Here is an 18,474-nt window from a genome sequence, read left to right as displayed (position 1 = left end):
GCATAACGAACGAATAAAAATAACCCCATGCATAGGCTGAAAAAAGTGAAAATCGGCAAACTGTGGGCCCAAAAAAAATAAAACGTTTATTAACGAATAAGAAAACAAAATAGGCCTAAATAAATTAAACAAAGTTTAAATAAGATAAAACCAAATAAAAAGAGACGAATATAAAATAAAAACTTTAAAAAGGACCTTAGCCTACATAAATGACAGCACTCTAAAAAAAAGTACAACACTATAAATTGGCATTTATTAACATTAATATATATTGGCCAAAATATTGCCAAACAGGCGCTTTTGCATTGCGTTTTGACACCAAATCTTCCGCCATTATCTTGCTTTTCTGTAATTTGACTCGTTCTCGTCTCCACACGTGCTAAATGGAATCCTGATGCTTGCTGATCTGTGACGTGACGGCACGCGTTGCGCAGTTCATTTTTAATTATAATGCTCTCTTCAGAACTAAATAATTGAAAATTATTATTTTTAATTAATTCAAATAAATATTTTAGCAAAAACGAATACTTTAAAAAAAAAAAAGTCAAGACATCGCGGTGTCACGGTGGGAAAGTGATGTCACCGGTGATGGGGCTTAAAACCGGTAACACCGTCAACACCGTCTATCGCGGCAAGCCTATTTCAAAGTGATTTCCGTCATTTTGACAGGTTATTCATTACATTTAGCAGTGAAAACAAACCTGAAAGAGAACATTCTTCAGGCGTTCAAGTGAATTATTAGAATATCATAAATTAAATCTGGAGAACAGGCCACAAATGTGCCGTATATGATAAGAAAATAATCACGAGGAAAAGAAAGCAGTGACTGAAAAGAGCTCTTGCCGTAGACACGTCACGTTAAAACATTTCAAGATTAAATTTTAATTGGTAATGAGTAAACAACCGTGCTTTTCTCTTATTTTGGCCTTTGTAAGATGGTTAAATCGTCCGAAAGTGTGTCTGAGCTTCATCTTTAGGATGGGATCTCCATAAGGCTTGAATACATTTAGAGAGGACTTTTATTATGTAATGTTGAACCGCTCAGAAAGCATTCGGAGTATCTCACGACGGCCCACGTATGACGTTTAGCATTTGACAAACACACGTGCCCTTCACATGCTGATGTCAGTCACCCGCTCCTCTATACACTGACACACACACACACACACTCGCAGCGCTTCATACAGGCTCATATTGGGTTGTGTGTCTATAACTGGATGTCAGTGCTGGAGTCCGGTGTCACAGTTCAACACGACAGCCAGAGAATCCCACACATGTGAGACGCGCAACACACCAGCAGTCGGCCTTACATGCCACACTGAAACACACACACACGTTAGCACTGGCCTACCGACACTCTGAAACATTCACACACCCTGTAAACACTTCACCACACACCAGGATGAGTTTCATGTACTGTGTTGATGCACTCACAACCATTTTACTTCCATAATGTGAAATATTTCCAAGAGCCAGAGAAGATTACATGAGAGAAATGTAGAGGACTTGATTTCATACGGGGATGGGATGGTAAAAGTGTCCATACACACTGTTCAAAAGTTTGGGGACGGTAAGATTTCTTTAAAAAAGTCTTTTCTGCTCACCAATTTATCTGACAAAAAAAATCAGTAATATTATTAAATATTTTTACAATTTAAAACAGCTCTTTTCTATGTGAATATATAGTAAAGTGTAATTTTTTCCTGTGATTTTCGTCATCATTACTCCAGTCTTCAGTGTCACATGACCCTTCAGAAATCCCTCTAATATGAGGATCTGATGATCAAGAAACATTTATGATTATTATCCATGATGAAAAATTTTATTTTTCAGGATTTTTGATGAACAAAGTTCAAAAAAGAACAGCATTTATTTGAAATAAAATTATTTGTAACATTATAAATGTCATTAATGTGACTTTTGATCAATTTAATGCGTCCTTTCTGAATAAAAGTACTAATTTCCTTCAAAAACAAAACTTTCTGAGCGGACGCTTTTGAACAGTAGTGAGCTGAAAAGTAAAGAGGTGGAGTAAGTTATTCATTTTTGTAGATTATGAAGGCAAACATGTTTTTCAGTGCTGTTAATTCACAACTAAACCAGGAACATGAATTAAGAAAGTAAATAAGCTCATTTAGTTTTCATGTTGATATTGATCGTCTTTCATTTAGATTTCGTTCATAAACACTGCAATTTTCCATAAAAATAAGATTTCATGTTAACTTTAGAGTAATAAAAAAAAGCATATTTAATTGCAAGAGGGTATAAAGTGTGTGTCCATATAGTGAGGAGAATCTGTAGGTCATGTGCGGTATCAGACTGTCAGCGCTGAGAGCCAAACACAGCCGTGAGAAACAACAGACACACGTAATCACGTTACACTCGACAAACACACACACCAGGAAACAAGAAACACATCGTTCAAAAAATACATTTTAAAAGAAGTAGATCACTATCAGATGCACAGACTTTGCTATGATTACAGTCAGAATGAAATCAAATTCTTCATATATATATATATATATATATATATATACACTACCGGTCAAACGTTTTAGATCAGTAAGATTTTTAAAGGTTTTTAAATGAAGTCTCTTCTGCTCACCGAGGCTGCTTTATTATTTGATGAAAAAACAGTAATATTGTGAAATATTATGACAATTTAAAATGACTGTTTTCTATTTTAATATATTTTAAAATGTAATTTGAAAGCTGAATTTTCAACATCATTACTCCAGTTTTCAGTGTCACATGACCCTTCAGAAATCACTCTAATATGCTGATTTTATGCTCAAAAAAACATCAATTATTATTTTCAATGTTGAAAACAGTCGTTTACCATTTCCCCCCCAAAATTCTAGGATGAATAGAAAGTATATAATAAAAGTATTTAAAATATAATCTTTTCTAACATTATAAATGTCTTTACTGTAACTTTTGATCAATTTAACTCATCCTTGATGAATAAAAGTATTTTCTACTTTCTTTCCCCCAAAAATAAAAAATAAATTCTTTTGAATGGTGGCGATTAATGTTACAAAAGCTTTCCATTTCAGATCAATTCTGTTCTTTTGAACTTTCTATTCAGCAAAGAATCCTGAAATGAAAATGTAAAAACATGTTTTCAACATGGAGAATAATCATAAATGTTTCTTGAGCATCATATTATAATCATTTCTGTAGGATCATGTGACGCTGAAGACTGGAGTAATGATGCACAGGAATAAATTACACTTCACTATATATGGTGCCAAACATCTCCAAAAGCTAATTCTCCCAGATAAGTATTACGTTTGATAAAACACACTGATACAATAAACATAATCCTGCCTGAAGCCAAAGGAATCCGAGTGATTCAACGACGCTCACTTTCTACACGCCAAAAAAGGAAGAAACATCCATTTCAGCCGATAACAGTCGAGATTCGACTTCGTGTGACGCCATTGTGTGTTTGTTTTAACGTTACTGAGAAATCCCTGCTGCTATACACACACACACACACACACACACACACACCGGCTACTACATGATATCTAAGACTGAACCTCGAGGCTCTTTCTTTCCTTTAGTCAGGATGTCACACTTCTCAGAGAAGACAATCCCATAATGCACTGCAAGCCTTAATAATTGACTAATTGACTTAAAAAAGACTGCAAGTCTTAAATAATTCCAAGATGGTGGATAAAACATGAAAAATGTTGATTATAATTGCATTACTGTTCAAAGTTTGTGGGTCAGTACAATTTGCTAAAAATTTGGGCAGCCTTTATAAGAGATATGGTAAGAGAGCCATGCTTACCACTTAGTTATCCCTTAAGACCACCAACAAAAGTCAGTACTAGGGTCAAAGGTCATGTCCCATATGTTCCTAAAGTGTCACACCCAGCAACCTCCCCAGATAGCCAAACACTTCACAAACATCTTCTTATATCTAATGATCAATTACAACAGAAACATTGAATTGATCAAAAGTGACAGACAATGTTACTGTTTCAAATAAATGCCGTTCTTTTGAACTTTCTTTGAACAATGTTTACAACATTGATAATAATCATAAATGTGTCTTGATCATCAGATCATCATATTAGAGTGATGGGTAAATTGTAAAATTAGAGTAAATTGTAATTTACAAATTGTACAGATTGTCAAATAAATGCAGTGTTGGTGAGCAGAGACTTATTAAAACATTTTACAAGCTCTAAACTTTTGAACGGTAGTGAATATTTGAAGAGTTCAGATGCAAAAGCCTCTAAATGCCATTTGAAATTTTCTTCTTTAATGTTGATTTTTATTAAACTTGTAAGTAATTTCACTTAAATAACAATTAATAGGTAATTATCATTGCCAAATTTATTCATTCTTCATTTATTTCATTGTTAAAAACGTTATACGTGCACTGTGCATTTTTAAAGCCTATTGAAATCGTTTGAAATCACGTGAGACGGAGACTATAAGTCTCCACATCAGAGACGTATGAGAGTCTGTCTCCAGAGCCCGAGTTAAACAGAAACAGGGAATAACTCTGACGGTTAGCAGATCCAAACACAGTCAGGATCAATCGCTCGCTCTCAGCTTTATTAGCCGTCAAAGGCTGTATTTATGTCCTATATTTTCATGTGTGTTTACTCTTTGGCAGCTGAGATTTAAGAGCCATTTAGTGTTTGGTTTAAACTGTCTGGATGAAAAAAATGGAGAAAAATGCGAGCGAGGACAGAAGCGGCATCTGCGATCAGTGTCAGGCTGACGAGCCGATCACGATGACACTGATTTTATCTCTTACAAGCGTTTCCATTTCTGGGAGTTTTACAAAATCACCCAATAGACTATACAGTATATTATTATTACATCATATAAAGAGGAAATCACATCCGTATATGGAAACTTTCTCCATCCTGATCTTGCGCACCTTCGGACACCATCTAACAGAGAAGTCCTCCATCTCAACCACATTCAAATATGCTGAGCGAATAATGGACATAACGAATTGGGAGAGAGAGAGAGAGAGAGAAAGATGAGTTTCCCTGATTCGCTCATACATCAGAAGTGGATAATCTCAGCATGACCGTTCAGATCACTTTCATTAATCATGCATTTTACCCTTCCATCAACATTTCCTTCATTCTGATTAGAGTTAATGATGTTTAACAATTCTGTTCATCACAGCATAATGAGAAGATGCAAAAGTATCCATAGCACCATTAATCAAAACCTTAATAAATCCAATAATACAACAGATAATAAATGCAAGAACTATTAATATTATTATCAAGGCACTAACAAGCATCTGTGAGTTTCTTTCTATCATTCACTAAGCTATTCTAGACATCTATCCTCTGTGTGTTAGCATAACAGGGGCTGATCTAGTGGGTCTAACATGATGATGATGATGCTCGTCTCTCGTCAGATACACAACCGTCGGTTATTATAGGATCGTTATTTTGTATGGAGAAGGAAAATGGAAGAGGCTGTTGTCATTTTAAGACTGAATGCTTCTAATATATTGACACAAATCCAGTTTTCACATTCACTGAAGCCCTAAGCGGCTGTATATCTATTAGTGTGAGATACACTCCACATGATGCGTCTGTGTTTGACCAAACTGACTTGGGATCTGTCTGACAAAGCGCTCCTGGTGTGGATCACCATTATCACATTTTTTTTTTTTTTTTTGAAGATCCTCATTATTTTATAATTATTATTATCTTCGCATCTGATTCTCCAAAACACGATTTTTCCATAATATGACACTAAAAATAAAGCTGAAATACGGGACTATCCCGAAGAAAACAGAAAATCTAATTACACTGTAAAAAAAAACATTTTCATGATTTGTTATCACAACATTTTTTTCTTTTGTCAAATCAACTTAGATAATTTATGTAGTTCAGATAACATCAAATTTTGAGTTTCTGATGATTATATCAATCTCCTCCACTGTATTAACTCAATATTTTCAATTCAATGAACTTAAAATTTTAAGGCAACACTGTAAACCCTAATGGTCAAAATAATTAATTAGTTTGAGTAGGACAAACTTAAATTCAAATTAATTTTTATGAGTATTTAGCACTTTTTTTTCTTTCAAGTTCACAGAACTGATATATTTTAAACTGAACTGTTTCATTGTTTCGAGTTTTATGAAATAATTTATTTTAATTTAGACGAACTTAAGTTTAACTAAAACGGCTGGGATACTATTTCCCAGCATGCTTTGCCGATGGCACTCGAAAGAGAGTGTAAATGCTAAAATTAAGCGCAATATAACGTTTTTTTGTGTGTAAGATTAACGTTAAGTGTGAGATTTAGTAGTGATTAATGTTTTGTTATGCTAATTTAGAAGAATTTCTGTTAATGTTGGCTTTAGGATAGTTAGTGGTGCATTCAGCTTGATTTGAGAGCAAATTATCCCTTTATATTCTTACGCTCATACAGCAAGTGCTTCTGTGCTTGTAACATACTGTTTCTAATATGTTAGCATTTACTACATCAGCAGATTAGCTTTTAAAGCCAACTAAGTTTATACTATTAAAAGTGATTTGAGTTCTGCCAACTTATTCAGGTTTACAGTGTACTTCCTAGATTTAAGTTATAGTAACTAATTAGTACTATTAACTTTATTTACCCAAGTTATCTTAGCAATAAGTTATTGAGTTACTTGGAAACAATTAAAATATTTTTTTATGCTTAAATTGTTTGAGTTAATAAACTTAAATGATTTAAGGCATTTAAGTTTATTAACTCAAACAATTGACTGTTACTGCACTTCATTTTATTCTAAATAGTTTTAATTTACTGTATTTTATTTTTATCATAATTTTTATTTTTCATTATTTCTTATTTTTTATTCTAAACTGTTTTAATTATTCTGATTTCTTTTGATTATTTTAATTTCTTCTATGTAAAGCACTTTGAATTGCCATTGTGTATGAAATGTGCCATATAAATAAACTTGCCTTGCCTTGCCTTGCCTTGCCTTAAGGCAATCAGTTTCCTCAAATGGTTTGAGTTGAACTCATCAGGTTTTACAGTGAACCAGGTTACTTATTTTTTTTTAAGTTGAAAACCAACAATTTTTTTTACAGTGAATAAATAAATAAATATGATTTTTAATCCTGAATAAACAAATACATTTGGAAAAAAACGATATATTGATTGTCTCATACAGGCCTTTAAAGGATCGTTCTATTTACGTTAAGAAAACTTTCCTGGATCACCAATAGAGAACGTTCTTGGGAACCAAAAACTAACGTTCCCAGAATGCAAAATAGTTAGCTGGGACACGGCGTCCTCGAACCGGGAACAGAACGACGGAAACGACTAATTGGCTGCGAACGGCAGATCTGTCCGGCCTAATGATCTCGCATGGAAATGTCGCCCAGAAATGCTCGCTCTCTATAAATATTTAATTTAAAAGATGGCAAAGTTCAAAGAAAAATGTCCGGCAGTGATGGCAGAGATCCCTTGCTCCAATTAATCCTGAAAACGTCCCTCGTGAATCACAGAGACGAGCTCCGGCAGTAAAGCACAGAGGAAGAACACTAATGGGAAACTACAGCCGCTTTAAACACACGTCCCAAACTCCTACTGCAAACATTAAACCTATAAATCTTTCCCCCGGTGGGGCTCATAATACAAGTTATGCTAGTTTCATCCGTCAACATGGAACAGAATGACACATCAGTTGCGCATGTGGATTTCATGCTTGATAAATAACAACAATGTTCATATGAATATATTCGTCCTCAGCCGTTCAATCCAAAGACAAGATAAAGTACATTACATTAGATAAAGCTCCAATAATGGCACCGAAAACACTCTTTTGCTATTTGTGTTTGGTTTTTTTATGCACATGTTACTCTATTGTAGATTTTTAATCAAAATGTTTTTATGCACATGTTACTCTATTATAGATTTTTAATCAAAACAACCCTTTTTTTACCACTTTTATTTACAAAATCAATCTATATTTAATAAACAAAAGCATACGTTTATAAACAATACAATAAAATATAAATGTATTTAAGAGGTTATAAAAATTAATACATGAATAGAAATTTGCTTATGTGCCTATTTTGAGGTATTATTAACATTAGTGTTAGTATATTTGCGATTTGCATAATTTTCATTACACACAATCGCACAATCTATATTGAATAAATAAATACATATATCTTTTTTTTAAATGGGATGATAAAAATAAATAAAAAAAATTAAAATAAATAAATAATGCATTAATATCAATAATATATATATATAGCCTACACCTTTATAAAAAAGAAGAAAAAAGATATATAAATATATATTTAAATGTATTAAAAAATATTTTTTTTATTATTTATAAAATGTATATATATATAAATATATATTCTCATAGTGGAATACGATATACTGTATATACGAATCTAACACAAAATTTTGTTTACTCATTTTTTGTGTGTGTATATATATATATTGTATATATGTATACACCAACACACATATTTCTATACACATATATTTATAATATTATATTTATAAATTTATTATAAATATTATATTTTATATATTGATATGAAATATATTAACAATAATATATATATATATACACACATACATACATATACATACAATTACAATATATACACACATACTCGAAACAATTACAGACTAGTTATTTTAATTGCTTAATTGTGTCTTCACTTTCTAAACATTAGCCTTTACACAACAAGAACAACTACACACGTCACACACAGCATCTGTGTCCTCTCTGCAGTGCTATTAAACGCTCAGATTAGAAACCGCATGTTAATCATACGATCATGTCCTCAAACTCTTCAACGATGCTCCATCTTGAGAGGCTAAATTAGGCAGGGAAACTTTTCATTTGGCAAAGTCACATTCATCCACATTAAAAGTGTATTGGCATCATTTGTCAGGCCGGCCGGAAACATCGGCGCTCTGACAGTTATTTAGTTATTCTGACAGGACTCGGTTTAATGGCCACAAGACTTCTGAAGTTAAAATACTCCGGAATGGGTTTCACCATCTCAGCTCTTGGCCGGCCTGAATCTATATCCATCAGTCTGAATAATAAACCATAACTCAGAGCTCGCTGGAGGAGTTTGGGCCATTTAGTTAATTAACTGATAGAGGAAGTGCCTGAAAAACTCTCTGATCAGCAAAATCTCACATTTCCGGCGGCCAAACATCCTCAAACACACACGAACAGTCACAACACACACCCTAGTTTCATGAGGTGTGGCCTGCCTGCCTGCTGTCCCAACAATTCACCAAAAACATGTACGTAAATGTGTCCCGTTACAGCTGTTCTGACACACACTGTAAAAAAATATTTTCATGATTTGTAATGACAACATTTTTTTCTTTTGTCAAATCAACTTAGATCATTTATGTAGTTCAGATAACATAATATTTTGAGTTTCTGATGACTAAATCAATCTCCTTCATTGTATTAACTAAATTTTTCCATTTCAATGAACTTAAAATTTTAAGGCAGCCAGGTTACTTATTTTTTTATATTCTATTTATATTTATATTTTTTTTACTTATGTTTTACTTATTTTTTATTTTTTTATATAACAATATTTTTTACAGTTGGCTTTCTAACTCAAACCGATATGAAAAGTTTGGCCGATAACGATAACCGATAGTTCATTATATTCGAATGCTGATAACCGATATATTGGCCGATAAACCTAAATCCAAATTTATAAACAATTTGTGAGAGCCTGATTACAAAAACAAAAGTCTCACCATTAAAAGCACACAATTATAATGTTCTCGTTATTATTTTATGTAACCGATATCACAGACTAAACTGTTGCACTGAACTGTATTTTCTCTTTTTGAAGTGATTTCAATCATATTTCAAGCAATTCAAACCCATCTGAAGTGTCTCAGCTGAAGGAAATAATACATTATTTTTATCAGCTTTAATATATCGGACTAATTTTCTTAATGGGCTGATAACATTAAAAATGAATATATGAAGAGTTCAGATGCAAAAGCCTCTAAATGCCATTTGAAATGTTCTTCTTGAATGATGATTTTTATCAAACTTGTATATTTAAGTTCAGTAATTTCACTTAAATGACAATTAATAGGTAATTATCATTGCCATTTAAGTGAAATCACTGAACTTAAATATACAAGCTTGATAAAAATGATCATTCTAGAAGAAAATTTCAAATGGCACTTAGAGGCTTTTGCATCTGAACTCTTCATATATCAGCTTGCAATGCATCTGATTGCTATAACAAGAATTAAACACAACTAAAACAGGCGGGAGGTTCCAAGTAACAAACAGATTAAGCTTAAATAAAACATGGCAAGTTCGGCAACTACGCGTTTATGTATAAACGATATTACACCATCTGATGTGAAAAAACAAACAAACATATTTTTAAAATTTACATTTTTGGTTGTTTTATGCATCAGGATGAGAGCAAAAACTATTAAATGTTAAAAAATCAATAATAAACAATATATTACTGTAATAAGGCACCATTTATATTAAATATAAACTTTTTTAATATAATGATGTTTTTGATTGTCTCGTAGTTTGGGATGAGATGAAAAAATGCTAAATTAGAATATGCAAAAAAGCAAATACATAATATTTATAATAATAATAAATTCTCCCTAAGGGAGGGCTTTAGTCCCCCAATGCAAAATAATATTTTTGGTGGGCATCTCCAAATCATTCCCAGGGATTCCCTCCAGCCGTGTTTGTCCTGTTTAAGCGAATCAGTGACTGATCAATCCCGAGCGTTCAGTCCTCACTGACCACATAAACACTGTATTAACATGAGCATCTGCCATATGATGCGCTCGCAGTTCACGCTATCAGTACCACTAACAATCCAACGAATATTACAGCCACTGTCTGTTTATATGACAAATATAGACGCAGATGTGTCACAAACGACGGTCACTGTGCTTTCATTCAGGGAAAAAACAGAGAGAGAGAGAGAGAGAGAGAGAGAGAGAGAGAGAGAGAGAGAGGGAGGAGTGCGAGCGGAAAGGAGGAGAGGGATTGTGAAAGTAGATTTGGTGTTGACCTCCTTCTTAATGGCGTTCCACTAATGAGACTGTTTATGTGATTGGGGGAGAGAGAGAGAGAGAGAGAGAGAGATTGTGTGCGTGTCAAAAAGAGAGAAAGCTTTTATCCACACACCAGACAATGTGCAGACAGACCCCATCCTCCCCAAAACAATAACATGCTAAAACACACATGCGCACTGAGACACACACACACACACACACACTCATAACACATGACCAAAAAAACTGACTTACACAGACAGATTAAATAATAAATGGATAGACGGACATAGACAGATGGATGTATGGATGATTGGATGGTTGGATGGATATATGGATGGATGGACATATGGATGGATGGATATATGGATGGATGGATGGATGGATGGATGGATGGATGGATGGACATATGGATGGATGGATGGATGGATGGACATATGGATGGATGGATGGATATATGGATGGATGGATGGATGGATGGATATATGGATAGTTGGATGGATGGATATATGGATGGATGGATGGATGGATGGATGGATGGATGGATGGACATATGGATGGATGGATGGATGGACATATGGATGGATGGATGGATATATGGATGGATGGATGGATGGATGGATGGATGGATGGATGGATGGATATATGGATAGTTGGATGGATGGATGGATGGATATATGGATGGATGGATATATGGATGGATGGATGGATATATAGATGGGTGGATGGATATATGGATGGATGGATATATGGATGGATGGATGGATGGATGGATGGATGGATGGATGGATGGATATATCGACAGTTGGATGGATGGATGGATATATGGATGGATGGATGGATATATAGATGGGTGGATGGATATATGGATGGATGGATATATGGATGGATGGATGGATGGATGGATGGATATATCGACAGTTGGATGGATGGATGGATGGATATATGGATGGATGGACATATGGATGGATGGATGGATGGATGGATGGACATATGGATGGATGGATGGATGGATGGACATATGGATGGATGGACATATGGATGGATGGATGGATGGATGGATGGACATATGGATGGATGGATGGATGGATGGATATATGGATGGATGGATATATGGATGGATGGATGGATATATAGATGGGTGGATGGATATATGGATGGATGGATGGATGGATATATGGATGGATGGATGGATATATAGATGGGTGGATGGATATATAGATGGATGGATATATAGATGGATGGATGGATGGATGGATATATGGATGGATGGATATATGGATGGATATATAGATGGATGGATATATAGATGGATGGATATATGGATGGATGGATGGATGGATGGATATATGGATGGATGGATGGATATATAGATGGGTGGATGGATATATGGATGGATGGATAAATAGATGGACGGATGGATGGATGGATGGATGGATATATGGATGGACGGATGGATGGGTGGATGGATATATGGATGGTTGGATGGATGGATGGATATATGGATGGATGGATGGATGGATATATGGATGGTTGGATGGATGGATATATGGATGGATGGATGGATATATAGATGGGTGGATGGATATATAGATGGATGGATATATAGATGGATGGATGGATGGATGGATATATGGATGGATGGATATATGGATGGATATATAGATGGATGGATATATAGATGGATGGATATATGGATGGATGGATGGATGGATGGATATATGGATGGATGGATGGATATATAGATGGGTGGATGGATATATGGATGGATGGATAAATAGATGGACGGATGGATGGATGGATATATGGATGGACGGATGGATGGATGGATATATGGATGGATAAATAGATGGATGGATGGATGGATGGATGGATGGACAGATGGAGTGTTTCCACAGCTGCTGCTCCTCCGACAGAAACAGCTCCAGCTTTGACAGACTTCATCTTTAACTCTTATCATTAACGTTTCTGCGGTTCAAGAATAACTGTGTCTATCCCACTTCCTCCTCGTTTCCTCGCGGTGACTAGACAAACAAACGTTCAGCTCACACAAAAGACCGTGTTGACTGAAACTAAACTAGAAGGTTTTGCAAACAATTCCTGTGGTTCACACGCTCTATATGAACTGGGGCGAATTTGACCCTAAAATCAAAAGAACAAAATGTGTTTTCCTCAATCCTCATCGCACAAAGTCTTGAACAGCAGAGTGTGTGTGCGGGTCTCAGACAACTCAAACACTGCTCTCTGGGACAGAGACGTGGTTAATGTGTCTGTGGACAAATGGCCTTATGTGTGTTCAGGCGGCAAGACTGCCCAATGACTAAAGAAACGTTATCAGCAAGATGGTAGAACTGATACCATATGAGATGATGATAACTTATACCATTAATTGTACCCAACCCAGCATATATGAAGAGAGAGAGAGAGAGAGAGAGAGAGAGAGAGAGAGAGACCCAATAAAGGGACCCAGAGCAACTGTTACAATCTTCTTTTATCCTTACAATCTTTATTTTATTAATTCATTTCAAATCTTGGATTATTTTCAATCCTACATGAGCATCTGAGACGACCTGCTGCACAGAGAACACACACACACACACACACACACACACACACACACACACACACACACACACACACACACACACACACACACACTGATCTTATCTGTGTTGATTTGACTGCACATAAACCCCCCCGTCACACAGATGACACACTTTGTTCAACTCAAACAAACAGGCTCCATAACCTAGTAAGGTATCCTTGATGGAGAACACAATCCCAGAATGCACTGCAACAAGATCAGTAAAAACGATGTATCAAAGATAACATGACAAAAATAAGGTTACTGATAAAAACAGAGTATATAGAGCGTCACTTTCCCGCCGGCCTGAGTGTTGGAAAAGACTGGATTTAACAGGAGAAACTGAGAAAACAAACCATTATCAGTTCAAACTCGATATAACGTTCCTTACAACTTACCAAAGATCCAGTTATCAGGAATAGACACACAGCCAGGAATCATCATTCAAATCAAATTTGAATATTATTTACATAAAGTATATAAATCCATGTGATCACTCATATCAACGTTCGGCCTTAAAACTTGTATATTTTTTGTCAGTTTATTTAAAAACATCCAATTATGCAGAAAATACAGTACGATGGTGAATATTTACTTGATGAGTTGTCAATACAATATACAACTAACTAAATAAATTATTATAAAGTTGATTTGACAAAAGAAAAAATGTTGTGATTACTAAACTGTAAAAAAATTTTGTTGGTTTAACTTAAAAAAGTAAGTAACCTGGGTTGCCTTAAAATTTTAAGTTGATTGAACTGGAAAAAGTGAGTTAATGCAATTAAATAGATTAATTTAATCATCAGAAACTCAAAATAATAAGTTATGTCAACTAAATAAATTATTATAAAGTTGATTTGACAAAAGAAAATATGTTGTGATAACAAATCTTGAAAATATTTTTTTACAGTTTGGGTGCGATTTTACGGCAAATTTTAACATAATGGCAGCGATCCATACTTTCGGAAGCGTGTAAAAATATACCTCAGATTTCTTGTCAACTCTATTTACAGTCAATCTCAAAGCTCATCCCATTTTGGATGTGTTCCGATATCGAAGTCAAAGTATCGGTATTTTTAAACGATACACTATCGGTGTTTAAACTTTACAGGCATTTATAATAGGGCTTTTCGAAAAAAAAAGAGAAAGTTTCTATTAATTTACATTATTATTATGAGAGCTGCACAATATATGGTTTTAGCATCCATATCGCAATGTGCGCATCCATGATAGTCACATCTCGTGATGTGCGATGTCAAGCGTAGGGATCACTGATCCATGATCCGGACAGGCCGACAACTCCAAGTTCAGAACACACGGAGCAATTGCAAAGTTTAGCCATCATAGATTGAGTTTTTCGTTTGCATGTGATTTATCACGCATGTCAATACGTATTAATTATGTGCGAGCAAAAGTAATTAGTAAACACGAGAATATAATCCACATTAACTCATCTGAAGGAGATTGTGACCAGACTGTGGATCTCTATTTCTAGCTCAGATTGTGTGGATTCTGCATGTAAATTCTGCAAGTGTGTTTAGAAACACACTCTGACAGGTGTGTGTGTGTGTGTGGTCTTTGGAAAAGCACAATTACATAAGGGGATATTTCCCAGCTCAATAATGAATATGCCGCCTGTTGCTTAGCAACAAGCATCTGATTCACGCACACTATAGGAGAGTGACATGGCAGATTGAATGAGGAAGATGCATGTATGAAAACAGAGTAAGTGAGAGGAGACGGACGGATAAAGCGGTTCAATTAATGCTATCGGCCAGATGTAAATCCCTGTGGAACAAAAACATGTTTGACAAGTATTTCACAGTTCACCCAAACTAATTTACATTCGGTCATCATTTACTGGCCCTTAAGTCACTGCAATTGTGTTTGACTTTCTTCTGTGGAACATAAAAGAAGGTGTTTTGAATGGAAATGTTGTTTTGGACCCCATTGAAAAGCAATGTCTTGTTTTGTGTTCTGAAAAAGATATAAAGGACTGGAGTAATATGAGGGCGAGGAAGTATTTTTGGGTGAACTATCACTTTAAGAACAGTGGACGTGTGGATGATGAACCATGCGGCTCATATTTAAGAAATCAATAGAAATATTATATATTTTGAATAGATAAAATGAATCACAAATATAACATTTGGGGGAAGCAAATGCAAAGTTTAAAGAAAATGACTGATTCCATAATGACTAAAGTGTTCAGAATATATTAGGGAGGATGCAACCTCCAATAACTGTAAGTTGTGGCAATAAAGCAGCGTTTCCATCTCATGGTTTCAAGAGAACAAAATCGTCACTTCCTGGTAAATTTACGCAAGTTATCTGTAATAAAAATGGAAGTTGCTGCAGTCGGGGAAGAAACTGTGGCTCTTCTTCCGTACAATAAACGAGTTTCGTCCTAAAGCGCCAGACGAAACGTAATAAACGCTTTCAGAGCCACCAAACCAACATTTGAGATGGCTGCGATGCTATTGGTCCGCTGGTCATCCAGTTAACCAATCACAGCCTCTGGTGAGGCAAAGTCATGTGATTTTTGTATGTTGAGGGATTTATTCAGTAAATGCGTTTCCATCGTAGTTCATGCACGATTTTTTTTATCTTACTCATTTGATTGCATGCATACAGTACGTTTATATGCGCATTTATAAGATTTCTTGGATGTTTCCATCCTTCCATTCCATTTTTAATGAGATATTCCAAAATATGCATTAAAAAATGGGTGGATGGGTTGAAACAGCTCATTTTGGTAGCACTTTATTATACGGTTTTGTTCATCATGTACATACAATGTACTTATAGTAATTGTAATAACCAAGTAAGTCCTAACCCTGAACCGACCTCTAAACATAACCTCATATATTCAATGTCTGCTGTGTATTTGACGTCACAATTCAGAACAGTCACATATGAATCATTCGCAACAACAAGACGGAGCATGTATTAAGAAAATAGGCAGTACTGATATCATGTTGACTTTCAATCAGAGTCGTGTGTTTCAGTGGAACGGGAGAAAAGGCCTCCTGAAATCTCCAGCAGAATGAACACAACTATGTTTGACAGGCTTGTAATGAAAGCAACAGCTGTGGTGTGTGTGTGTGTGTGTGGGTGGTGTGTGTGTGTGTGGGCAGACTACACAATGGCAGTAAAAACTCAACCTATTCCTGACCACTGGCTCCACGTCAAACACGAGGAACAGACGCAAGCCAAGCTCTGGTACGTCTCTGTGAACAGAACATACGGCTCTCTTCTCTCAAACCCCCAGCATTCATGCAGATACAGGTGTGGATGCAGAATTAAATGCACGGCAGGCTAAACTCAAAATAGATTGCTTAAAAATCACTCAGTAGTCTTCAATAATTGTTTAGACAGCGGAACAAACAAAACAAGAACATTATCAAGCTAATAATATCGCAGTGTGTGTTCCTGAACCGTTCGGTTCCCGAAACTGTTTATCTAAAGTCAACATGAAATCAAAACAGAGGCTTTGTCCTACTGTGTGAATGATTCAACAGCGCATGTTATTCCACACATACAAAAGTTTGTCTTTCCTATCATTATTTATATGTCAAATACAGACACTTTTCAACATCCGATCAATCGCACATTGATAAAATCAAGTGCCGCCCTGCTTTATCTTCTAACAAACATCCATTGTGGATGTAACCTGGGCTGTGTGAACAGTGTTTCATGTTGGTTTTATCTCGTACAGCTGCTGGTAGACAACAAAACAACACTTTTCCAGGAGCAAATGTCTGGCAAATGCCTAGAAATCCTTTAGAACGAACGACTAGCAAACACAGCTTGTCTCTTCTAATGACATTAGGCCTAAAACCCCTTCAGGCATTGCGTTTTACAATTTGGTAACTTAGATGCTGAACAAAACTATCTTCAATCTGGAGCGACTTCAAGTGCATCCATGGTTTATATTTTTAACAACATGTGTCAAGAGCTCCAAAAGCTGAGAAGAAATAAAGGACATCAGTGAATTCATCTTTACATATTAAATGTTCTTGAGGTCCACTCATTATTTATTCTGACTGTTTCCCACTTTAAAATAATAGTAAGATGTAAACTCTGAAGCAGCACACACTGCACACATATGATGTAGGTGTCACGAATGAAAAACTTCTTTCTTTATGAGGTGATTTTAAACACTATTGAGGAGGAACGTTTGATGACGTCTATCTAAAACATAGCCTGAAGCGTAACGCTAAAACCCTAGTATAAGTGTAATTGTTAGAATTTCCAAGGATCAGCATTCTCCCATAAAAGTGACTGCGAAGTCCAAACTGTTAGTCGTAGAGATTTGAAACTTGTAGTACCAAAGTCCCATTAAACAAGTAATTTCACTCGACGGCCATCTTGGCCCCAGAGGCCTCTGAGAAATTTGAAAGAAATCACCCACCTTTGAGTTTTTCACATGGGTAAGGGGTTGTATATTATTGGATTTTTCGCACAATCCCACAACATTCAATTTCATACCATATGGTACAAATCTGTCAATCGAGACGTTCGTTAAATATTGGAAATTATTCATTTAAAAACCTACTTTCGCAAAAATAGTCCTAGGTTTTTGACTCAACCTTGATAACTATTAAAAAGCTTTCAATCTACTATATTTCCTCAGTAAGTTGCCTGTATTGGCTGTAAATTATGTTTTCCATGATCTATGATCCAAGTGGCTAAATGCTTGCTAGATGAATACATTTTACAAATGTGCTTAAAGGCCTTAAAGTGCTTGAACCGCAATAATTGCCGCTAGCAATACTATTTATGATATAACGTACTGTAAGTGATGTACGTTGACTGTCACCAGACCGTTAACATTTGAACCATAA

The 18,474-nt window shown here is 35.3% G+C and overlaps 1 protein-coding gene across 13 annotated transcripts in view; it reads right to left on the bottom strand.

The window, feature by feature from the left end:
- The window catches only part of kcnma1b (potassium large conductance calcium-activated channel, subfamily M, alpha member 1b), a 90,469-nt gene that overhangs the window by 70,770 nt on the left and 1,225 nt on the right, over positions 1-18,474 (bottom strand). The window lies entirely within an intron of this gene.

Source organism: Pimephales promelas, chromosome 17 (assembly GCF_988280905.1).
Source record: "Pimephales promelas chromosome 17, fPimPro1.hap1.1, whole genome shotgun sequence".
NCBI classification, from domain to species: domain Eukaryota; kingdom Metazoa; phylum Chordata; class Actinopteri; order Cypriniformes; family Leuciscidae; genus Pimephales; species Pimephales promelas.
The sequence above is the reverse complement of the archived record's forward strand: the minus strand, read 5'-3'. Positions and strand labels throughout refer to the sequence as shown.